The sequence below is a fragment of the Chiloscyllium plagiosum genome, unplaced genomic scaffold (genome assembly GCF_037043375.1).
Source record: "Chiloscyllium plagiosum isolate Xiang-an unplaced genomic scaffold, Cpla_swu_hap1 HiC_scaffold_6, whole genome shotgun sequence".
Lineage (NCBI taxonomy): Eukaryota > Metazoa > Chordata > Chondrichthyes > Orectolobiformes > Hemiscylliidae > Chiloscyllium > Chiloscyllium plagiosum.
In genome coordinates, this window is record NW_028270144.1 from 127,729,445 (window position 1) to 127,755,329 (window position 25,885).

Sequence of the window (25,885 nt, forward strand, 5' to 3'; positions counted from 1 at the left end):
GCACTGTCGGAGAGTCAGTGCTGAGGGAGTGCCGCACAGTCGGAGGGTCAGTGCTGAGGGAGTGCCACACGGTCACAGGGTCAGTGCTGAGGGAGTGCCGCACTTTTGGAGGGTCAGTGCTGACGGAGTGCCGCAAAGTCGGAGGGTCAGTGCTGAGGGGGTGACGCACTGTTGGAGGGTCAGTGCGGATGGAGTGGGCACTGTCGGAGGGTCAGTGCTGAGGGAGTGCCACACGGTCACAGGGTCAGTGCTGAGGGAGTGCCGCACCGTCGGAGGGTCAGTGCTCAGGGAGTGCCGCACCGTCGGAGGGTCAGTGCTGAGGGAGTGCCGCACTGTCAGAAGGTCAGTGCGGATGGAGTGGGCACTGTCGGAGGGTCAGTGCTGAGAGAGTGCCGCACTGTTAGAGGGTCAATACTGAGGGAGCGCTGCACTGTCGGAGGGTGAGTGCTGAGGGAGTGCCGCACTGTCACAGGGTCAGTGCTGACGGAGTGCCACACTGTCGGAGGGTCAGTGCTGAGGGAGTGCCGCACTGTCGGAGGATCAGTGCTGAGGGAGTGCCGCACCGTCGGAGGGTCAGTGCTCAGGGAGTGCCGCACTGTCGGAGGGTCAGTGCTGAGGGAGTGCCGCACTGTCAGAAGGTCAGTGCGGATGGAGTGGGCACTGTCGGAGGGTCAGTGCTGAGGGAGTGCCGCTTTGTCGGAGGGTCGGTGCGGAGGGAGCGCCGCACTGTCGGAGGGTCAGTGCGGATGGAGTGGGCACTGTCGGAGGGTCAGTGCTGAGGGAGTGCCACACGGTCACAGGGTCAGTGCTGAGGGAGTGCCACACTGTCGGAGGGTCAGTGCTGAGGGAGTGCCACACTGTTGGAGGGTCAATACTGAGGGAGCGCCGCACTGTCGGAGAGTCAGTGCTGAGGGAGAGCCGCACTATCGGAGGATCAGTGCTGAGGGAGTGGGCACTGTCGGAGGGTCAGTGCTGAGGGAGTGCCGCACTGTCGGAGGGTCAGTGCTGAGGGGGTGACGCACTGTTGGAGGGTCAGTGCGGATGGAGTGGGCACTGTCGGAGGGTCAGTGCTGAGGGAGCGCCGCACTGTCGGAGGGTCAGTGCTGAGGGAGTGCCGCACAGTCGGAGGGTCAGTGCTGAGGGAGTGACACACGGTCACAGGGTCAGTGCTGAGGGAGTGCCGCACTGTTGGAGGGTCAGTGCGGATGGAGTGGGCACTGTTGGAGGGTCAGTGCTGAGGGAGTGCCACACTGTCGGAGGGTCAGTACTGAAGGAGTGCCGCACTGTCGGAGGGTCAGTGCTGAGAGAGTGCCGCACTGTCACAGGGTCAGTGCTGAGGGAGTGCCACACTGTCGGAGGGTCAGTGCTGAGGGAGTGCCACACTGTTGGAGGGTCAATACTGAGGGAGCGCCGCACTGTCGGAGAGTCAGTGCTGAGGGAGAGCCGCACTATCGGAGGATCAGTGCTGAGGGAGTGGGCACTGTCGGAGGGTCAGTGCTGAGGGAGTGCCGCACTGTCGGAGGATCAGTGCTGAGGGAGTGCCGCACTGTCGGAGGGTCAGTGCTCAGGGAGTGCCGCACCGTCGGAGGGTCAGTGCTGAGAGAGTGCCGCACTGTCAGAAGGTCAGTGCGGATGGAGTGGGCACTGTCGGAGGGTCAGTGCTGAGAGAGTGCCGCACTGTTAGAGGGTCAATACTGAGGGAGCGCTGCACTGTCGGAGGGTGAGTGCTGAGGGAGTGCCGCACTGTCACAGGGTCAGTGCTGACGGAGTGCCACACTGTCGGAGGGTCAGTGCTGAGGGAGTGCCGCACTGTCGGAGGATCAGTGCTGAGGGAGTGCCGCACCGTCGGAGGGTCAGTGCTCAGGGAGTGCCGCACTGTCGGAGGGTCAGTGCTGAGGGAGTGCCGCACTGTCAGAAGGTCAGTGCGGATGGAGTGGGCACTGTCGGAGGGTCAGTGCTGAGGGAGTGCCGCTTTGTCGGAGGGTCGGTGCGGAGGGAGCGCCGCACTGTCGGAGGGTCAGTGCGGATGGAGTGGGCACTGTCGGAGGGTCAGTGCTGAGGGAGTGCCACACGGTCACAGGGTCAGTGCTGAGGGAGTGCCACACTGTCGGAGGGTCAGTGCTGAGGGAGTGCCACACTGTTGGAGGGTCAATACTGAGGGAGCGCCGCACTGTCGGAGAGTCAGTGCTGAGGGAGAGCCGCACTATCGGAGGATCAGTGCTGAGGGAGTGGGCACTGTCGGAGGGTCAGTGCTGAGGGAGTGCCGCACTGTCGGAGGGTCAGTGCTGAGGGGGTGACGCACTGTTGGAGGGTCAGTGCGGATGGAGTGGGCACTGTCGGAGGGTCAGTGCTGAGGGAGCGCCGCACTGTCGGAGGGTCAGTGCTGAGGGAGTGCCGCACAGTCGGAGGGTCAGTGCTGAGGGAGTGACACACGGTCACAGGGTCAGTGCTGAGGGAGTGCCGCACTGTTGGAGGGTCAGTGCGGATGGAGTGGGCACTGTTGGAGGGTCAGTGCTGAGGGAGTGCCACACTGTCGGAGGGTCAGTACTGAAGGAGTGCCGCACTGTCGGAGGGTCAGTGCTGAGAGAGTGCCGCACTGTCACAGGGTCAGTGCTGAGGGAGTGCCACACTGTCGGAGGGTCAGTGCTGAGGGAGTGCCACACTGTTGGAGGGTCAATACTGAGGGAGCGCCGCACTGTCGGAGAGTCAGTGCTGAGGGAGAGCCGCACTATCGGAGGATCAGTGCTGAGGGAGTGGGCACTGTCGGAGGGTCAGTGCTGAGGGAGTGCCGCACTGTCGGAGGATCAGTGCTGAGGGAGTGCCGCACTGTCGGAGGGTCAGTGCTCAGGGAGTGCCGCACCGTCGGAGGGTCAGTGCTGAGAGAGTGCCGCACTGTCAGAAGGTCAGTGCGGATGGAGTGGGCACTGTCGGAGGGTCAGTGCTGAGGGAGTGCCGCTTTGTCGGAGGGTCGGTGCGGATGGAGTGGGCACTGTCGGAGGGTCAGTGCTGAGGGAGTGCCACACTGTCGGAGGGTCAGTGCTGAGGGAGTGCCGCACTGTTGGAGGGTCAATACTGAGGGAGCGCCGCACTGTCGGAGAGTCAGTGCTGAGGGAGAGCCGCACTATCGGAGGATCAGTGCTGAGGGAGTGGGCACTGTCGGAGGGTCAGTGCTGAGGGATGCCGCACTGTCGGAGGGTCAGTGCTGAGGGAGTACCGCACTGTCGGAGGGTCAGTGCTGAGGGAATGCCACACTGTCGGAGGTTCAGTGCTGAGGGTGTGCCGTACTGTCGGAGGGTCAGTGCTGAGGGAGTGCCACACTGTCGGAGGGTCAGTGCTGAGACAGTGCCGCACTGTCAGATGGTCAGTGCTGAGAGAGCGCCACACTGTCACAGGGTCACTACTGAGGGAGTGCCGCACTGTGACAGGGTCACTACTGAGGGAGTGCCGCATTGTCGGAGGGTCAGTGCTGAGAGAGCGCCGCACTGTCGGAGGGTCAGTGCTGAGAGAGTGCCACACTGTCGGAGGGTCAGTGCTGAGGGAGTGCCGCACTGTCGGAGGGTCAGTGCTGAGGGAGCGCCGCACTGTCGGAGGGTCAGTGCTGAGGGAGTGCCGCACTGTCGGAGGGTCAGTGCTGAGGGAGCGCCGCACTGTCGGAGGGACAGTGCTGAGGGAGCGCTGCACTGTCTGAGGGTCAGTGCTGAGGGAGTGCCGCACTGTCGGAGGGTCAGTACTGAGGGAGTGGGCAGTATCAGAGGGTCAGTGCTGAGGGAGTGGGCACTGTCAGAGGGTCAGTGCTGAGGCAGGGCCGCAATGTCAGAGGGTCAGTGCTGAGGGAGTGCCGCACTGTCAGAGGGTCAGTACTGAGGGAGGGCCGCAGTGTCGGAGGGTCAGTGCTGAGGGAGTGGGCACTGTCAGAGGGTCAGTGCTGAGGGAGTGCTCCACTGTCGGAGGGTCAGTACTGAGGGAGCACCGCACTGTTGGAGGGTCAATGCTGAGGGAGTGGGCAGTGTCAAAGGGTCAGTGCTGAGGGGGTGCCGCACTGTCGGAGGGTCAGTACTGAGGGAGGGCCGCAGTGTCGGAGGGGCAGAGCTGAGGGAGTTCTGCACTGTCAGAGGGTCAGTGCTGAGGGAGCACCGCACTGTCGGAGGGTCAGTGCTGAGGGGGTGCCGCACTGTCGGAGGGTCAGTACTGAGGGATAGCCGCACTGTCAGAGGGTCAGTGCTGAGGGAGTGCCGCATTGTCGGAGGGTCAGTGCTGAGGGAGTGCTGCACTGTCACAGGGTCACTACTGAGGGAGTGCCGCATTGTTGGAGGGTCAGTGCTTAGGGAGCGCCGCACTGTCGGAGGGTCAGTGCTGAGGGAGCGCCGCACTGTCGGTGGGTCAGTGCTGAGGGAGTGGGCAGTGTCAGAGGGTCAGTTCTGAGGGAGTGGGCACTGTCAGAGGGTCAGTGCTGAGGGAGTGCTGCACTGTCGGAGGGTCAGTGCTGAGGGAGTGGGCACGGTCGGAGGGTCAGTGCTGAGGGAGTGCTGCACTGTCGGAGGGTCAGTTCTGAGGCAGTGGGCACTGTCAGAGGGTCAGTGCTGAGGGAGTGCTGCACTGTCGGAGGGTCAGTGCTGAGGGAGTGGGCACGGTCGGAGGGTCAGTGCTGAGGGAGCACAGCATTGTCGGAGGGTCAGTGCTGAGGAAGTGGGCAGTGTCGGAGGGTCAGTGCTGGGGGGGGTGCCGCACTGTCGGAGTGTCAGTACTGAGGGACTGCCGCACTGTCGGAGGGTCAGTGCTGAGGGAGTGGGCACTGTCGGAGGGGCAGTGCTGAGGGAGTTCTGCACTGTCAGAGGGTCAGTGCTGAGGGAGTGCCGCATTGTCGGAGGGTCAATACTGAGGGAGTGCCGCACTGTCACAGGGTCACTACTGAGGGAGTGCCGCATTGTCGGAGGGTCAGTGCTTAGGGAGCGCCGCACTGTCGGAGGGTCAGTACTGAGGGAGGGCCGCACTGTCGGAGGGGCAGTGCTGAGGGAGTTCTGCACTGTCAGAGGGTCAGTGCTGAGGGAGTGCCGCATTGTCGGAGGGTCAATACTGAGGGAGTGCCGCACTGTCACAGGGTCACTACTGAGGGAGTGCCGCATTGTCGGAGGGTCAGTGCTTAGGGAGCGCCGCACTGTCGGAGGGTCAGTACTGAGGTTGCGCCACACTGTCGGAGGGTCAGTGCTGAGAGAGTGCCGCACTGTTGGAGGGTCAGTACTGAGGGAGCACCGCATTGTCGGAGGGTCAGTACTGAGGGAGTGGGCAGTGTCGGAGGGTCAGTGCTGAGGGAGTGCCGCACTGTCGAAGGGTCAGTGCTGAGGGAGTGGGCACTGTCAGAGGGTCAGTGCTGAGGGAGTGCTGCACTGTCGGAGGGTCAGTGCTGAGGGAGTGGGCACGGTCGGAGGGTCAGTGCTGAGGGAGCACAGCATTGTCGGAGGGTCAGTGCTGAGGAAGTGGGCAGTGTCGGAGGGTCAGTGCTGGGGGGGGTGCCGCACTGTCGGAGTGTCAGTACTGAGGGACTGCCGCACTGTCGGAGGGTCAGTGCTGAGGGAGTGGGCACTGTCAGAGGGTCAGTGCTGAGGGAGTGCTCCACTGTCGGAGGGTCAGTGCTGAGGGAGGGCCGCACTGTCGGAGGGTCAGTACTGAGGGAGGGCCGGACTGTCGGAGGGGCAGTGCTGAGGGAGTTCTGCACTGTCAGAGGGTCAGTGCTGAGGGAGTGCCGCATTGTCGGAGGGTCAATACTGAGGGAGTGCCGCACTGTCACAGGGTCACTACTGAGGGAGTGCCGCATTGTCGGAGGGTCAGTGCTTAGGGAGCGCCGCACTGTCGGAGGGTCAGTACTGAGGTTGCGCCACACTGTCGGAGGGTCAGTGCTGAGAGAGTGCCGCACTGTTGGAGGGTCAGTACTGAGGGAGCACCGCATTGTCGGAGGGTCAGTACTGAGGGAGTGGGCAGTGTCGGAGGGTCAGTGCTGAGGGAGTGCCGCACTGTCGAAGGGTCAGTGCTGAGGGAGTGGGCACTGTCAGAGGGTCAGTGCTGAGGGAGTGCCGCACTGTCGGAGGCTCAGTGCTGAGGGAGTGCCGCACTGTCGAAGGGTCAGTGCTGAGGGAGTGGGCACTGTCAGAGGGTCAGTGCTGAGGGAGTGCCGCACTGTCGGAGGGTCAGTGCTGAGGGAGTGCCGCATTGTCGGAGGGTCAGTGCTGAGGAAACTCATTATTGAGTATTCGAAACGTGATCTTTGCCCTGATGTGAATTGCTTTGTGAATTTTGTCCCTTTTTTGCAATAACTTCAGTCAGAGATTTTGCGAAGCTGGTTGGGTGTTCCTTTGAAAATTGCTTTTAATTTGAGACGGAGATTGAGAAGAGTTGGGTGTGTCTGGCTAAAAGAGAGTTTTAATTTGTTGAATGCTTTTCAGTTATTTTTCTGAAAAATCATTGTTTTCATTCATTTTTGGGATGAGGGCATCACTTACTGGGCAGTTAAGAGTCAACCATGTTGCTGTGGGCCTGGAGTCACGTGTGCCAGACCGGGTAAGGACGGTAGATTTCCTTCCCTACAGGATATTATTGAAGCTGATGGGGTTTTCCCCAACAATTGATTCCAGGTTTTTATTGAATACAAGTCCTGCCATAGCAGGATTCAAATCCAGATACCCAGGAAAAGGAAATTAAACAATATGATGAGAGGGAATAACGCAGCTCGAGGGGTCTGTGAGAGATATCCCTGTGGGAGTTCCTTAGGGCAGTGTCCAATGCCCAACGCTCCTAACATATGGGCCAGGTGCTGGAAAATTGGATTCGAATCATGAGGTGGTTGTCTTGGCTCAATGGGCCGAAGGGCGCGTTTTTGTGTGCTGTGGGCCTCCATGACTCTATTCTCAGCTGCTTCATCAATGACCTTCCCTCCATCCGAAGGTCAGAAGTGGGAATGCTCGCTGATGATTGCACAATGTTCAGCACCATTCACGATTCCTCAGATACTGAAGCAGACCGTGTCCAAGTGCAAAAAGGTAGATGACATTAGAGATGTATGTTGACATCCAAGGTGGCAGAACAATGCAGTAAAGCGATATCCACACAAGCTTCCTATCCTCGAACAGTTTGATCCCAAACTCTCAGACACTGGGTAATATTCCAAGCTCCATGCCAAGATCGGACCTTGTTCCTGACAGCTTTCCCCAGAGTCCAAGGAAGTGACAACTTTTCAAATCCCGTTTGTTGGAGCCTGTTTCCTCAGATGACCACGTGGTCATCCTCCAGCCTGGACACAATCCAACACCGTGTGGGTCATTCCAGAATCGCAGGTCACATCACAGCACATCACAAACTAACCACAAACTTCCATCAGCTCGGGACAGCAGTGAGGGAGTCTCCAACAGGCAACCACATCACACCAACTCCGGCCAAATCAATTCACAACTATTCAATCTACTTATCCATTGAAATTAAATCTGGTCTCACCAAGATCCACCTGATCCCACCAAGATGGAAGACAGACAGGAGATGCCGACACTACAAGATGAAGATCATTCACAGAAGTATCTCAGCTTTTGTCAACTTTCAGATCCCGGTATGTCCCTAATTTTGTGACCAAGGTATCTCCTCTTTGAGATCCTGTTCACGCAAACACTCTGTACAAATCAGTGTTTATTTCAGTCTCATCATTCCAGCCAGTGTATGTGTTTCAACATTAGGATTCCAAGCAGCTCTCTGCATTGGAAGCTAATGCATCCCAGAAGATCCTTGAGCCACATTATCCTGTCCTCGATGAGTCTATAGTATTTGGTTCTGGAGCACTGTGTGCAGCTTTGGTTTCTTTACCTCAGGACGGATTGTATTGCATTGGTGGATGGGGGGGGGGGGGGTGGGGGGTTTGGGGATGGGGGGTGACATAGGTGCACCAGACGTACCTGGGATGGCAGGACTGTCTATAAAGAGGGATTGGCCAAACCGGGCCTGTTCTCACTAGAGTTTCGAAAACTCAGAGGCAATTTTATTGAAATCTACAGAATACATCAGGGTATTGTTTTTTACCCAGATGTAGGTAAGGTGCTTCCCAGGGCTGGGCAGTCTAGAAACAGGCAGCACAATTCAAAACAACAGAGGTACTGAGATTTTACTCAGAGGGTGGTGTACCTTTGGAATTTTTGATTCCAGGAGGGTTCAGTCTTTGAGTACGTTGAAGTGGAAGTTGCTACATTTTTTATTATTGATGGTGTAAAGGGTTAGAATCACAGAGTTATAGAGCACTGTAAAAGGCCCTTCAGCCCATCTTGTTGGACTGCTCAAACACAACCACCTCACTATTCTAATCCCATTTCCCAGCACATGGCCCAGAGGATTGTGCACCTTGGTATCACAAGTTCACATCTAAATCCTGCATCAATGTGATGAGGGTTTCTGCCTCTCCCACCCTGACAGGCAGCGAGTTCCAGATTCCCACCACCCTCTGGGTGAACAATGCTTTCCTCACCATGTTCTCCTCTGTACTCCCTGGCTATGACCTTAAAACTATCCCCCTGTCCATTGATCCCTCCCTCAAGGGGAACAGTTCCTCCCTGGCTATGTCCCTCATTATCTTCTACATCTCAATCATGTCCTCTCTCAATCTCCTCTGCTCTAGTGAAAGCAACTGCAGCCTGTCCAGTCTCTAGTCATTCTGAAGAAGGGTCAATGGACCTGAAACGTTAACTCTGATTTCTCTCCATGGATGCTGCCAGACCTGCTGAATGTTTCCAGCAACTTCTGGTTTTGTTCCTGATTTCCAGCAGCGGCCGTGCTTTGAGTTTTTTGTTTCAATCTCTCTCGATAACCGAAATTCTCCAATCCAGGCAACAACCCTCTGCATCCTGTCTAGTGTTAAGGTCCCTTCATCTGTAGGTCGAGAGCATCAAGTTCCTCAGAGTGACACGAACCAACAAGCTGTCCCAGACTTCCCACGTAGACGCAACGGTCACGAAAGCACAGCAACTCAGGGAATTCAGCATCTCCATCAGGGCTCTCACTAACCTTTACAGCTGCACCACAGAAAGCATTCTGTCTGGCTGGGTCACAGCAACTGCTCCGCCCAGGACACCGAAGAAACTGCAGAAAGTGGTGTGCACAGCCCAGACCATCATGAAACCCACCAGGGCCTGACCATACTGAGAGAGGAGAGTGAGCTTGCTGAGATAGCTTGGGAAATTAATATGGAAGGTCTATTCATGTTACACCAAAATGACCTGGATGAGGGGTCCTAACAACATTTCCACGTTTACGGATGATACAAAACTGCGCAGGATTGATACTCAGAGACTTCAAGATGATTTAAACAAGTTCCAGTTAGTGGGTAAATACATGGCACATATAACACAACATGGCTAAATGTGAAGTGATACACTTTAGTGTGAAAAACAGAAAGGAAGAGTGTTATTTGGATAGTGGTAATATATTGTTCACTGTGTTCACTTGGGAAGACACAAGCAATCTCCCTGAGGTAACAGTGGCTGAAGGACCTGAACTTAAGGGAATTTATATTTGCCAGGAATTGGTGTTGGAGAGACTGTTAGGTCTGAAGGTTGATAAGTCTCCGGGGCCTGATGGTCTGCATCCCAGGGTACTGAAGGAGGTGGCTCGGGAAATCATGGATGCGTTGGTGATTATTTTCCAGAGTTCAATAGATTCGGGGTCGGTTCCTGAGGATTGGAGGGTGGATAATGTTATACCACTTTTTAAGAAAGGTGGGAGAGAGAAAGCAGGAAATTATAGACCAGTTAGTCTGACCTCAGTGGTGGGAAAGATGCTGGAGTCTATTATAAAGGATGAAATTACTGCACATCTGGATAGTAGTAACAGGATAGGACAGAGTCAGCATGGATTTATGAAGGGGAAATCATGCTTGACTAATCTTCTTGAATTTTTTGAGGATGTAACTATGAAGTTGGATGAGGGAAATCCAGTAGATGTAGTGTACCTGGACTTTCAGAAAGCTTTTGATAAAGTCCCACACAGGAGGTTAGTGAGTAAAATTAGGGCGCATGGTATTGGGGGCAAAGTACTAGATTGGATTGAAAATTGGTTGGCTAATAGGAAACAAAGGGTAGTGATAAACGGCTCCATTTCGGAATGGCAGGCAGTGACCAGTGGGATACCGCAGGGATCCGTGCTGGGACCACAGCTTTTTACAAAATATGTTAATGATATAGAAGATGGTATCAGCAATAACATTAGCAAATTTGCTGATGATACAAAGCTGGGTGGCAGGGTGGCAGGGTGAAATGTGATGAGGATGTTAGGAGATTACAGGGTGACCTGGACAGGTTAGGTGAGTGGGCAGATGAATGGCAGATGCAGTTTAATGTGGATAAATGTATGGTTATCCACTTTGGTAGCAAGAACAGGAAGGCAGACTACTACCTTAATGGAATCAATTTATGTAAAGGGGCAGTACAGAGAGATCTGGGTGTTCTTGTGCACCAGTCAATGAAGGCAAGCATGCAGGTACAGCAGGTAGTGAAGAAGGCTAATAGCATGCTGGCCTTCATAACAAGAGGGATTGAGTATAGAAGCAAAGAGGTGCTTCTGCAGCTGTACAGGGCCCTGGTGAGACCACACCTGGAGTACTGTGTGCAGTTCTGGTCTCCAAATTTGAGAAAAGACATTCTGGCTATTGAGGGAGTGCAGCGTAGGTTCATGAGGTCAATTCTTGGAATGGCAGGATTACCTTACACTGAAAGACTGAAGCGACTAGGCTTGTATACCCTTGAGTTTCGAAGATTGAGAGGGGATCTGATTGAGATGTATAAGATTATGAAAGGATTGGACACTCTGGCGGTAGGAAACATATTTCCGCTGATGGGTGAGTGCCGAACCAGAGGACACAGCTTAAAAATACGGGGTAGACCATTTAGGACAGAGATGAGGAGAAACTTCTTCACCCAGAGAGTGGTGGCTGTGTGGAATGCTCTGCCCCAGAGGGCAGTGGAGGCCCAGTCTCTGGATTCATTTAAGAAAGAGTTGGATAGAGCTCTCAAGGATAGTGGAATCAAGGGTTATGGAGATAAGGCAGGAACAGGATACTGATTAGGAATGATCAGCCATGATTATATTGAATGGCGGTGCAGGCTCAAAGGGCTGAATGGCCTACTCCTGCACCTATTGTCTATTGTCTATTGGTAATATATTGGATAGTGTGGACGTACAAAGGAATCATTGTAGCCAGTTAATGAAAGTACTGAGGTACAGCAAGCAATTAGGAAGGCAAATTGTACACTGGCTTTCAACTGCAACAGGATTTGAGTTGAGAGTAGGAATGTTACACAGTGAAATTATACAGGGCCTTGGTGAGACCACCCCTGGAGTACTGCCCACAGTCTTGGTCTCCCTCCCTAAGAAAGGATATACTTACCAGAGGGAGTGCAGAAAAAGTTCACTAGGCTGTTACCAGGTGTGGTAGGACTGTCCTACAAGGGGAGATTGGTTTGACCAGGTCTGTACTCAACGAGGAGAAAGTGAGGACTGCAGATGCTGGAGATCAGAGCTGAGAGTGTGTTGCTGGAAAAGCGCAGCAGGTCAGGCAGCATCCAAGGAGCAGGAGAATCAACATTCCACACAAAAGCCCTTCATCAGGAATGAGGCTGTGAGCCGAGGGGGTGGAAAGATAAATGGGAGGGGGGTGGGGCTGAGGGGGAGGTAGCTGAGAGTGCAATAGGTGGATGGAGGTGGGGGTAAAGGTGATAGGTCGGAGAGGAGGGTGGAGCGGTGATAGGTGGGAAGGAAGATTGACAGTTGGGACAAGTCATGGGGACAGTGCTGAGCTGGAAGTTTGGAACTAGAGTGAGGTGGGGGAAGGGGAAATGAGGAAACTGTTGAAGTCCACATTGATGCCCTGGGGTTGAAGTGTTCCGAGGCGGAAGATGAGGCGTTCTTCCTCCAGGCATCTGGTGGTGAGGGAGTGGCGGTGAAGGAGGCCCAGGACCTCCATGTCCTCGGCAGAGTGGGAGGGGGAGTTGAAATGTTGGGCCACGGGGCGGTTTGGTTGATTGGTGCGGGTGTCCCAGAGATGTTCCCTAAAGCGCTCTGCTAGGAGGCACCCAGTCTCCCCAATGTAGAGGAGACCGCATCGGGAGCAACGGATACAATAAATGATATTAGTGGATGTACAGGTAAAACTTTGATGGGTGTTATTCACCAGACCTTTGTTATTCACCTTATCTACGTCCCTCAAGGTCACCTATCAACCTCCTACGCTCCAGTGAAAAAAATCCCAGCCTATCCCAGTCTCTCCTGAAAACACACAGCCTCCATTCCCAGCAACATCCTGGTTAATCTCTTGTGAACCCTCTCCAATTTAATAATATCTTCCCTGTAACAGGGTGACAGGACTGGACACAGTATTCCGAAGAGGCCTCGCCAATGTCCTGTACAACCTCAACGTGACATTCCGACACTCTAAGGTCTGAGCAACAAAGACAAGTGTGTGAAACGTGTTCTTAACCACCCTGTCTACAATAGACAATAGACAATAGACAATAGGTGCAGGAGTAGGCCATTCTGCCCTTCGAGCCTGCACCGCCATTCAATATGATCATGGCTGATCATCCTTAATCAGTATCCTGTTCCTGCCTTATCTCCATAACCCTTGATTGCACTATCCTTGAGAGCTCTATCCAACTCTTTCTTAAACTAATCCAGACACTGGGCCTCCACTGCCCTCTGGGGCAGAGCATTCCACACACCCACCACTCTCTGGGTGAAGAGGTTACTCCTGAGCTCTGTCCTAAATGGTCTACCCCGTATTTTTAAGCTGTGTCCTCTGGTTCAGGATTCACCCATCAGCGGAAACATGTTTCCTGCCTCCAGAGTGTCCAATCCTTTAATAATCAATCAGATCCCCTCTCAGCCTTCTACCTGTGATGCAACTTTCAAAGAAGTATGTATCTGAACTCCCTCGGTCTCTCTGTTTGACAACACTCCCCAGGGCTTTACCTTTAACTGTAAAAGTCCTGCCCTCATTTGTTTTAACAAAATGCACCACCTCACGTTTATCCAAATTAAACTCCATTTGCCACTCCTCAGCCCATTGGCCCAACTGATCAAGATCTGCAAACGTGCCCACCATGGTTTCTATATCCTCATTCAAATCATTTACAAAAATGAGAAACAGCGTTGGACCCAGCACCGATCCCTGTGGAACACCGCTGGTCACAGGCCTCCAGTCTGAAAAACAACCCTCCACCACCATCCTCTGTCTTCTGCTCTCAAGTCAATTTTGTATCCAATTGGCAAGCTCACCCTGAATCCCATGTGATCTAACTTTACTAATTAGTCTACCATGTGGAACATTGTCAAAGGCTTTACTAAAGTCCATGTGAACAACATTGACTGCTCTGCCGTTATCAATCTGTCTAGTTACATGCTGAAAAGCTCAACCAAGTTTGTGAGACACGATTTCCCACACACAAAGCCATGCTGACTATCCCTAATCAGTCCTTGCCTTTCCAAATACATGTACACCCTGTCCCTCAGGATTCCCTCCAACAATGTACCCACCGTTGTCAGACTCACCGCTGCTTCCTCTTACAGATCACTGAACATATTCAAGAAGGAAATAGATATATTTTTTAGACTTTAAGAATGTCAAGGGTATGGGGAGAGATGGGGAATATGGCTCTGAGACAGAGGATCAGCCATGATGACATGAATGGGAGAGCAGGCTCAAAGGGCAGAGTGGCCCACTCCTGCTTCTATTTGCTATTTATCTAATGGCCCTTGCCTCTGTGTGTTTTGGTGTGCTCTTTGCAGAGGGTAAATACTCCCTTTCATTCTTATCCCTCCCACCTCAGCCTTTGACCCAGATGTTGGATGTTTCGTACGTTTTCCTGTTGTGATTTAATACAATCTACAGCACAGCAACAAACCCTTTAGCCCACCAAGCCTGAGGTGATTCCTAATCCTTATTTAGACCCGTGACAAAGATGTGCAGGTCAGGGTGAATTGGCCATGCTAAATTTTCCATAGTTGTTGGGAGCATTAGTCAGAGGGAAATGGGTCTGGGTGGGTTACTCTTCGGAGGGTCAGAATGGACTTATTGGGCCAAAGGGCCTGTTTCCACACTGTAGGGAATCTAATCTAATTTACTTATTGCAAGACGCGGTTTCTATCCCTCTGTTCGTCTCCCATTCATGTGTCTATCAAGATACACCTAGATAGAAGTTGTCCCATTAGACACATGCAGCATGGGTTTATGAAGGGCAGGCCATGCTTCACAAATGTACTGGAATTCTATGAAGACAATATGACCACAGTGGACGACGGGGACCCAGTAGATGTGGTGTATTTAGATTTCCAAAAAGCATTCTAAAATGTGCCACACAAAAGGCTGCTGTATAAGATAAAGATGCACAGCATTCCGGGTAATCTATTAGAATGGTTAGAGGATTGGTTGACTAACAGGAATCAGAGTGGAGATAAATGAGTGCTATTCTGGTTGGCAATCAGTGACTAGTGGTGTGCCTCAAGGATCAGCGTTGGGACTGCAATTACTCCCAACTTACATCGATGATTTGGAGTTGGGGACCGCATGTAGTGTATCAAAGTTTGCGGATGAGACTAAGATGAGTGGCAGAGCAAAGTGTGCAGAGGACTGTGAAACTTTGCAAAGGGACATAGTTTAAGTGAGTGGCAGATCGAATACAATGTTAATAAATGTGAAGTAATTCATGTTGGTAGGAGTAACGGGAAAAAGGATTCTTATTTGAATGGTGAGAAATTGCAGCACGCTGCTGTGCAGAGGGATCTGGGTGTTTTTGTGTATGAATCACAGAAGTTGGTCTGCAGATGCAACAGGTAATTAAAAAGGCAAATGGAATTTTGTCTTCCATTGCGAAAGGGATTGAGTTTAAAAGCAGAGAGGTTATGTTGCAGCTGTATAGCGTACTGGTGAGGCCACACCGGGAGTACTGTGTGCAGTTTTGATCGCCTTACTTGAGAAAGGATGTACTGGCACTGGAGGGGGTGCAGAGGAGGTTCACTCGGTTGATTCTGAGTTGAGGGGATTGGTTTATGAGGAGAGGCTGAGTAGATTGGGATTATATTCTTTGAAATTTAGTAGAATGAGGGAGGACCTTATAGAGACATATAAAATCAGGAAGGGAATAGATAGAAGGAGAGAGGATGTTTCCACTGGCAGGTGAAACTAGGACACGAAGGCATAGCCTCAAAATTAGGGGGAGCAGATTTAGGACCGAATTGAGAAGGAAATTCTTCACCCAGAGAGTTGTGAATCTGTTGAATTCCCTGCCCAGTGAAGTGGTTGAGGATTCCTGAGTAAATGCTTTTAAAGCTAAGATGGATGATGTTTTGAACAATAAAGGAATTAAGGGTTATGGTGAGAGGGCGGGTAAGTGGAGCTGAAGCCATGAAAAGATCAGCCATGATCTTATTGAATGGTGGGGCAGCCTCGAGGGGCCGAATGGCCTACTCCTGCTCCTGTTTCTTCTGGAATCATAGAGCCCTACAGAAGGGAGACAGGCCATTCAGCCCAAACTGGTCCATGCTGATCAAATTGTCCATCCTCTCTAACCCCATTTCCCTGGCCCATATCCTTCTAACCCTTTCCTATCCTTGTATTTGTCCAAATGCCTTTTAAATGTTGTTAATGTACCCAACTCAACCACCTCCGCTGGCAGCTCATTCCATCTGCGTACCGCCCTCTGTGTAAAAAAGTTGCCCCTCAGGTTCCCTTTTATTCTTTCCCCTCTAACCTTTGCCTGATGCTCTCTAGTCCTTGATTCCCCAATACTGGGGAAAAGCCTGAGTGCGTTCACCCTATCCATGCCTCTCATGATCTTATACACCTCTATAAGATCCCCCCTCAGTCTCCTACGCTCTAAAGACCAAAGTCCAACCTCTCCCTATAACTCAGACTGTTGAGCCCTGGCAATATCATTGTAAATTTCTTGTGCAGTCTTTCCAGTTTAAAAACATCCTTCCTGTAACAAGGTGACCAAAATTGAACAATACTCCCAAGTGCGACCTCACCAACGTCCTGTACAACCACAACATAACTTCCCAATTTCTATACTCGATGCCCTGACTGATGAAGGCCAATGTGCCAAAAGCCGCCTTCGTTGCCCTGTCTACCTGTGACTACTTTCAGAGAACCATGCACCTGAACTCCAAGGTTCCTCTGTTCCACTTTACTCGTTAAAGTCTTACCATTCACCATGAAACTCCTACCGTGAGTTGACTTTCCAAGATGCATGAGCTCACACTTATCTGTATTAACCTCCATTTGCCGTTTCTCGGCCCAGTTCCCCTGCCGATCAATGCCTTGCTGCAATTTCTGATATCACCCAGTTTAGCATCATCTGCAAACTTACTAATCATGCCTTGTACATCCTCATATGCTGTTATGTTTCCACCCTGGAAAAGTCTCTGACTATCCATCCTATCTATGCCTCTCATAATTCTGTAGACCTTTACCAGGTTGCCCCTCGGCCTCTGTCTTTCCAGTGAAAATAACCCGAGTTTATTCAACCTGTCCTAATAACTGCAGACCAGGCAACATCCCGGTAAACCTTCTCTGCATACTCTGCAAAACATCCACATCTTTCTGGTAGTGGTGACCAGAACTGCACGTAAATATTCTGAATGTGGGCTAACTAAAGTTTTGTACAGCTGTGACATAACTTGCCACTTTTACATTCGATGTCCTGGCCAGTGAAGACAAGCGTGTTGTGAGCCTTCATGTAACTTTACTCACAGCAATCTGTCCGGAGAAAGTGAGGACTGCAGATGCTGGAGAGTCAGGGTCGAGAGTGTGTTGCTGGAAAAGCACAAGAGGTCACAGGCAGCACCCGAGGAGCAGGAGAATCAACACTTCTCCAGCAAACAGCTAATCACAGACATCTTCTACAAACCCACCGATTCCCACAACTACCTAGATTACACCTCCTCCCACCCTACCTCCTGTAAAAACACCATCCCTTATTCCCAAATCCTCCGTCTCTGCCGCATCTGTTTCCAGAATGACCAATTCCACCTCAGAAAGTCCCAGATGGCCTCCTTTTTCAAAGATCGGAATTTCCCCTCCCACATGGTTGATGATGCCCTCCAGCACATCTCCTCCACTCCCCACCCCTCCACCTCGAACCGCACCCACCACGACAGGGACAGGACCCCCCTGGTCCTCATCTTCCACTTCACCAACCTCCATATATATCACATCATCCTCCCCCACTTCTGCCACCTACAAACAGACAGCACCACGAGGGGTATGGTTCCCTCCCCACCCCTATCCACATTTCAGAGAGACCATTCCCTCCACGACTCCCTTGTCAGATCCCTGCCCCCCACCAGCCCTCACCCCATTCCCGGCCACCACAGGAAGTGTAGAGCCTGTGCCCACACCTCCCCCCTCACCTCTTGTCAAGGCCCCAAAGGATCCTTCCACATCTGGCAGAAATTTACCTGTAACTGCACCAATGTCATCTTCTGTCTCCTCTACACCGGGGAGACAGGACGCCAACTTGTGGATTGTTTCAAAGAACATCTCCGGGACACCCACACCCACCAACCCCACCGCCCCGTGGCTGAACACTTCAACTCCCCCTCCCGGTCCGCTAAGGACATGCAGGTCCTGGGCTTCCTCCATCGCCAAACCCTTACCACCCGACACCTGGAGGAAGAACGCCTCATCTTCCACCTTGGGACCCCGCAACCACATGGGATTAATGTGGATTTCACCAGTTTCCTCATTTCCCCTCCCCCCACATTATCCCAGTCCCAAGCCTCCAGCTCAGCACCGTCCTCCTGACCTGTCCATCACCTTTCCCATCTACTCACTCCACCTCCACCCCCCTCCCCCCCTGACCTATCACCTTCATCCACCTATCGCTGTCTCAGCTACCTCCCATTTACCTCTCAGTCCCCCGGCCCACAAGCCTCATTCCTGATGAAGGGCTTTTGCTCGAAACATTGACTTTCCTGCCCCTCGGATGCTGCCTGACCTGCTGTGCTTTTCCAGCGCCACCCTCTCGACTCACAGCAATCTGTTCCCACATTTTCTTTATCTCTGTAAACTCCCGCCTTGTGACTGGCTTTTAACTCTCTCCCTGGTCCACACTGTTTATCCTACAACTCCTGCCGGCTGGAAGGTGAAGTGTTTATCTTCACCATCGGGCTTTGAGACGTGGGAGGGGCTGGCAGCATTTCCACTGACGCACTTGCCTCTGCTGACTGACTCACTGCATGTTCTTCAAACAATGATGCTCGTTAAGCAGGAAATTCACTTTCCTTTGAAAGCTCCTTCCTCCTGAGTTGAAGGGATTGTTTGCCACTGTGAGGTATTTCAGCTCTCCTGCTGCCCACCAAGCTGCGTGTTATGTACCTCATTACAGGAAGGATGTGGAAGCTTCCGAGAGGGTGGAGAGGGGATTTACCAGGATGCTGCCTAGTCTGGAGGACATGTCTTATGACGAGAGGTTGAGGGAGCTAAGGCATTTCTCATTGGAGCGATGAAGGGTGAGAGGCGACTTGTTAGAGGTGTACAAGATGATGAGAGGAATAGATAGAGTGAATAGTCAGAGACTTTTTCTTAAGGTAGAAATGTCTATCACGAAGGGGCAGAATTTTAAAGTGATTGGAGGAAGGTTTAGGGGCGATATCAGAGATAGATTCTTTATACAGACAGTGGGGGGTGCGTGGAATGTACTGCTGGCTATGGTAGAAGAGTCAGAGACATTTGGGATATTTAAGCGAGTCTTGGATAGGCACATGGATGATAGTAAAATGAAGGGTATGCAGATTAGTCTGAGCTTAGAGTAGGATAAAAGGTCAGCACAACGTTGAGGGCCGAAGGGCCTGTACTGTGCTGCACTGTTCCATGTTGCCCTCCCACCCACTGCTGCCTTGTGTTCTGGGCAGAATGCAGCCATTGAGCTGCTGTTATGAAATGTACTGAATGCAATTTTCATCATGGAGTGAATAAATAATGTGTAATGTACAGCATAACTACGCGGTTCTTTCTCTCAGCTAAACTGATCATTTTACTAATTTTTCCCAACAACATTAGAGTCCAGAACCAGGGTCACAGCCTAAGGATACAGGGTAGGCCATTTCGGACTGAGAGTGGAGAGCCTGGGGAATTCTCTGCCTCAGGAGGTGGTTGAGACCAAACCACTGAATGTTTTCAAGGAGTTCATAGGCCATAGATTCCCTACAGTGTGGAAACAGGCCCTTCAGCCCAACAAGTCCACACCAACCCTGCAAAGAGTAACCCACCCAAACCCTTTCCCCTAACCTACACACCCCTGAACACTACGGGCAATTTAGCTTGGCCAATTCACCCGAACCTGCACATCTTTGGGCCGTGGGAGGAAACCCACACAGTCACCCGAGATGGGAATCAAACCCGGGTCCCTGGTGCTGTGAGGCAGCAGTGCTAACCACTGAGCCACCGTGCCACCCATAGGAGCCAGACATAGTTCTTCAGGCTAAAGGGGGAGAACAGGATAGTCTCAGAATAAAGGGACACCAGGTTAAGACAGATGGGGAGGAATTTCTTCTCTCTGGAGGGTTGTGAGTCTTTGGGACTCCTTGTCACAGAGAGCTGTGGGGGCAGAGTCCTTGTGGATATTTAAGGCTGAGAGAGAGAGATCCTTGATTAGTCTGGGATTCAAGGGGGAAAGGGCAGGAACGTGAGGAATGTGGGATCAGCCATAATCCTATTGAATGGTGGAGCAGACTCGAGGGGCCGAATAGCCTACTCCTATTTTCTACGTGTTGGTATATTTTGGCCATTGGGTCAGAGCTGATAGGCTATGGTGGTTTCATTCAGAGGGCAAGGTGTGGGGGGGGCAGGGGGGTAAGAGGGGTCTGTCATGGGGTAACTGGACGCCGGAGGTCACAGGGTGGTTGGAGAGGGGTAACGGTGGATGGGGGGGGGCAGGACAGTGCAGACAAACATGGCAGATCAGCACAGCAAGTGCACTCACTGGCACCCCCAGCAACAACAAGGTCAGTTCGAGTGAGTTGGGGGCGAGTGGGGACACCAAAGCAAGGTGACATTTGGATGCTGGGATGCAGGAGGAGCTGGACTCAAAGGAATCCATCATTTACTGAAAGGGGAACCAAGGCTCATTCATTATGCAAGAGCAACCTTTGCAGGGCTGAGCAGGTTAAAGCACGTTGCAAAGCGAGCAGCTCCTGCTTCATGTAAGCTCTTGGCAGGGGAGGAGAGCTCCCCAGGAAGCAAAACAACGCAGCTTTGATGATGCCAGGGCCCTGCGACCGATAATTGCACTTCCCGGGATTTGGCTTCCCAGCTCAGCTGAGTATTTTGATAAACAAACACAGCCGGGGGGCAGAGCTGAGTGTCAGTGCTCTCTCCGCGTGGCCACAGATGGTGAAACCATCCGATACAGCATTCACTGGCTTTCCCCTTCTCCAACTGTGCCTCTCGAGTAACCAGCAATATATGTTACACATAGATATACCAAAACCGCACAGGGCAGCAGGAAGATTCATGAGCAAGTCTCACTCCACACACCTCAGCGGGAAGGATCACTGCAAATATTGAGAGAATGCAGCACTGTCGGAGGGTCAGTGCTGAGGGAGTGGGCACTGTCAGAGGGTCAGTGCTGAGGGAACGCACTGTCGGAGGGTCAGTGCTGAGGGAGCACCGCACTGTCGGAGGGTCAGTGCTGAGGGAGTGCCGCACTGTCGGGGGGTCAGTGCTGAGGGAACGCCGTACTGTCGGAGGGTCAGTGCTGAGGGAGCGCACAGTCGGAGGGTCAGTGCTGAGGGAGTGCAACACTGTCAGTGGATCAGTGCTGAGGGAGCACCGCACTGTCGGATGGTCAGTGCTGAGGGAGTGCCGCACTGTCGGAGTGTCAGTGCTGAGGGAGTGCCGCACTGTCGGAGGGTCAGTGCTGAGGGAGTGCTGCACTGTCGCAGGTCAGTGCTGAGGGAGTGCCGCACTGTCAGAGGGTCAGTGCTGAGGGAGTGCCGCACTGTCGGAGGGTCAGTGCTGAGGGAGTGCCGCACTGTCGGAGTGTCAGTGCTGAGGGAGCGCCGCATTGTTGGAGGGTCAGTGCTGAGGGAGTGGGCACTGTCGGAGGGTCAGTGCTGAGGGAGTGGGCACTGTCGGAGGGTCAGTGCTGAGGGAGTGGGCACTGTCGGAGGGTCAGTGCTGAGGGAGTGCCGCACTGTCGGAGGGTCAGTGCTGAGGGAGTGCTGCACTGTCGCAGGGTCAGTGCTGAGGGAGTGCCGCACTGTCGGAGGGTCAGTGCTGAGGGAGTGCCGCACTGTCGGAGGGTCAGTGCTGAGGGAGTGCCGCACTGTCGGAGGGTCAGTGCTGAGGGAGTGGGCACTGTCGGAGGGTCAGTGCTGAGGGAGTGGGCACTGTCAGAGGGTCAGTGCTGAGGGAGTGGGCACTGTCGGAGGGTCAGTGCTGAGGGAGTGTCGCACTGTCGGAAGGTCAGTGCTGAGGCAGTGCCGCACTGTCAGAGGGTCAGTGCTGAGGGAGTGCCGCACTGTCAGAGGGTCAGTGCTGAGGGAGTGGGCACTGTCAGAGGGTCAGTGCTGAGGGAGTGCCGCACTGTCAGAGGGTCAGTGCTGAGGGAGTGTCGCACTGTCGGAAGGTCAGTGCTGAGGCAGTGCCGCACTGTCAGAGGGTCAGTGCTGAGGGAGTGCCGCACTGTCAGAGGGTCAGTGCTGAGGGAGTGCCGCACTGTCGGAGGGTCAGTGCTGAGGGAGCGCACTGTCCGAGGGTCAGTGCTGAGAGAGCGCACTGTCAGAGGGTCAGTGCTGAGGGAGTGCTGTACTGTCAGAGGGTCAGTGCTGAGGGAGTGCCACACTGTCAGAGGGTCAGTGCTGAGGGAGTGCCACACTGTCAGAGGGTCAGTGCTGAGAGAGCGCACTGTCAGAGGGTCAGTGCTGAGGAAGTGCCGCACTGTCACAGGGTCAGTGCTGAGGGAGTGCTGTACTGTCAGAGGGTCAGTGCTGAGGGAGTGCCACACTGTCAGAGGGTCAGTGCTGAGGGAGTGCCGCACTGTCGGAGGGTCAGTGCTGAGGGAACGCACTGTCAGAGGGTCAGTGCTGAGGGAGCATTCTGACAGATCAAGGCTGAGAATTATTAGCTCCTAATGAATAATCCTAAGTGCTCATCACTACAGTAACAACCAATTAAGCTGATCGATCAATCCCATAATGTGCCTCACTCCTGCTTTAATTCAAGGGCATACATTCCCACTCTGGGGCCAATTCTGCACAAACTCAAGGAAAATGTTTCAGCTTTATATCTTTTTGATTTACTTGGGAACGTGGGGGACCCGGTAACTCTGAAATAATTTAGTGAGGGCATACATCAGGCAAACAAAGCCAGCCTACTAACCAATCAGGAGGGTTTTCCCCTGCAGTATAAACTGTTGTGCATTGGTCCTGAGGTGTGCAAGGTGAATGGTCACAGCAGCATGTCTCTTTCTTGTGAGATTAGCAGGACTGGCCGGAACTGGGGAGGCAGAGAGGACCGAGGCGAAGGACCGACTTAACTCCCACCCAATACCTGGAGGTCTAGCTGGTGAAAAGCAGCATGGTGAAAGCAGTGTGGAGGTATCACAGCGTTCCACACGGATCTAGTGCAAACCGTGTTTCATCGCCACAATACATCACAAATTAACGACAAGTATTTGAACTGGGTCACTAATTTTTAAAAATGTACACCATTTAAATTAATGTTCCAATGCTCATCGCACTTTGCATCACTCGGGGGGGAGATGTCAAATGGATTAATCACACTGGAAACACAGGTCAGCAGCGATCCCCATTACAAGAACATAAGAATATCAGAGCCAGGAGCAGGAGTAGGCCATTCGGCCCTTCACGCCTGCTCTGCCATTCAACAAGATCATGGCTGATCTTTTCATGGCCTCAGCTCCACTTACCTGCACTCTCACCATTACCATTAATTCCTTTATCGTTCAAAAAATTATCCACCTTAGCTTTAAAAACATTTACTCAGGAATCCTCAACCACTTCACTGGGCAGGGAATTCAACAGATTCACAACTCTCTGGGTGAAGAAGTTCCTTCTCAATTCGGTCCTAAATCTGCTCCCCCTAATTTTGAGGCTATGCCTTCGTGTCCTAGTTTCACCTGCCAGTGGAAACATCCTCTCTCCTTCTATCTATTCCCTTCCTGATTTTATATGTCTCTATAAGGTCCTCCCTCATTCTACTAAATTTCAAAGAATATAATCCCAATCTACTCAGCCTCTCCTCATAAACCAATCCCCTCAACTCAGAATCAACCGAGTGAACCTCCTCTGCACCCCCTCCAGTGCCAGTACATCCTTTCTCAAGTAAGGCGATCAAAACTGCACACAGTACTCCCGGTGTGGCCTCACCAGCACCCTATACAGCTGCAACATAACCTCTCTGCTTTTAAACTCAATCCCTTTCGCAATGGAAGACAAAATTCCATTTGCCTTTTTAATTACCTGTTGCATCTGCAGACCAACTTCTGTGATTCATACACAAAAACACCCAGATCCCTCTGCACAGCAGCGTGCTGCAATTTCTCACCATTCAAATAAGAATCCTTTTTCCTGTTACTCCTACCAACATGAATTACTTCACATTTATTAACATTGTATTCGATCTGCCAAACCTTTGCTCACTCACTTAAACTATGTCCCTTTGCAAAGTTTCACAGTCCTCTGCACACTTTGCTCTGCCACTCATCTTAGTCTCATCCGCAAACTTTGATACACTACATGCGGTCCCCAACTCCAAATCATCAGTATAAATGATGAATAATTGCGGTCCCAACACCATTCCCTGAGGAACACCACTAGTCACTGATTGCCAGCCAGAATAACACTCATTTATCCCCACTCTCTGCTGTCTGTCAGCCAACCAATCCTCTATCCACATTAATACTTTACCCCTAACGCCATGCATCCTTATCTTATGCAGCAGCCTCATGTGCGGCTCCTTGTCAAAGGCCTTTTGGAAATCTAGGGACACCACATCCACTGGGTCCCCACTGTCCACCTTGCTAGCAATGTCTTCATAGAATTCCAAACAATTTGTGAAGCATGACCTGCCCTTCATGAACCCATGCTGTGTCTGCCCAATGGGACAATTTTCATTGGGATGCCTTGTTATTTCTTCCTTGATAATAGTCTCCAGCATCTTCCCCAGTACAGAGGTTAAGCTAACTGGTCTATAAATCCCCATCTTTTGTCTACCTCCCTTTTTAGACAGTGGTGTCACATTTGCTGTTTTCCAATCTACTGGAACTGCCTGAGAAGTCCAGGAGATTTTGGAAAATTACCACAAGGGCACTTGCTATTTCTCCCGCCCTCTCTTTTAGTACCCTGGGATGCATTCCATCAGGGCCAGGAGACTTGTCTATCCTTAGCTCCATTAGCTTAACCATCACTGACTCTTCCGTAATAATGATTGTTTCCAGGTCCTCACCTACTGTCATCTCTTTGTCAACTACTGGCATGTAATTAGTGTCCTCCACTGTGAAGACCGGCACAAAATACCTGTTCAATACCTCAGCCATTTCATCATATTCCCATAACCACCTGCCCCTTCTCATCCTCTAAAGGACCAACATCTATTTTAGCCACTCCTCTTTATTTTATATATTTACAGAAACCTTTGCAGTCTGTCTTTATATTCTGTGCTAGTTATTTCTCACACTCTATCTTACTTTTCTTTATAACTCTTTTTGTGGATTTCTGTTGACATTTAAAGTTTTCCCAATCTTCTAGATTCCTGCTGTTTTTGGCCACTTTGTACGCCTTCTCTTTCACTTTGAGGGGAAAGTGAGGACTGCAGATGCTGGAGATCAGAGCTGAAAATGTGTTGCTGGAAAAGCGCAGCAGGTCAGGCAGCATCCAGGGAACAGGAGAATCGACGTTTCGGGCATAAGCCCTTCTTCAGGAATGAGGAGAGTGTGTCCAGCAGGCTAAGATAAAAGGTAGAGAGGAGGGACTTGGGGGAGGGGCGTTGGAATTGCGATAGGTGGAGGGAGGTCAAGGTGAGGGTGATAGGCCAGACTTGAGGCCTCATCTTCTGCCTAGGAACCCTCCAACCACAAGAGATGAACTCAGATTTCTCCAGTTTCCTCATTTCCCCTCCCCCCACCTTGTCTCAGTCAAATCCCTCAAACTCAGCACTGCCTTCCTAACCTGCAATCTTCTTGTTGACCTCTCCGCCCCCACCCCACTCCGGCCTATCACCCTCACCTTGACTTCCCTCCACCAAAGCCCCTCCCCCAAGTCCCTCCTCCCTACCTTTTATCTTAGCCTGCTGGACACACTTTCCTCATTCCTGAAGAAGGGCTCATGCCCGAAACGTTGATTCTCCTGTTCCCTGGATGCTGCCTGACCTGCTGTGCTTTTCCAGCAACACATTTTCAGCTTTCTTCTCTTTCACTTTGACAGCCTGCCTTATTTCCTTTGACACCCATGACAGGTTACCCCCACACCCACCCACCCCCCTTACAGTCCTTCCTTCTCACCGCAATATACTTTTGCTGAACTCTTGGAAAAATTGCTTTGAAAGTCCTCCACTGCTCGTCAACTCTCGCACCATGAGGTCTCGGTTTCCAGTCGACTTTAGCCAGGTCCTTCCTCATTCTATCATCGTCCCCCTTATTCAAGCACAGGATTGGATTTTATCTTCACACTCTCCAGCTGTATTTTAAACTCCACCATGCTGTGATCACACCTTCCAAGAGGATGCCTGACTGTGGCCTCATTAATTATTCTGGTCTCATTAAACCAGACCAGCTCGAGGATGGCTTGCTCCCTCATTGGTTCCATTACATACTGTTCAAGAAAACTATCCCAGATGCACTCAACAAAT

The 25,885-nt window shown here is 52.1% G+C and overlaps 1 protein-coding gene across 1 annotated transcript in view; it reads right to left on the bottom strand.

Annotated features, from left to right (window-relative positions):
* The window catches only part of pde2a (phosphodiesterase 2A), a 541,714-nt gene that overhangs the window by 500,912 nt on the left and 14,917 nt on the right, over nucleotides 1-25,885 (bottom strand). The window lies entirely within an intron of this gene.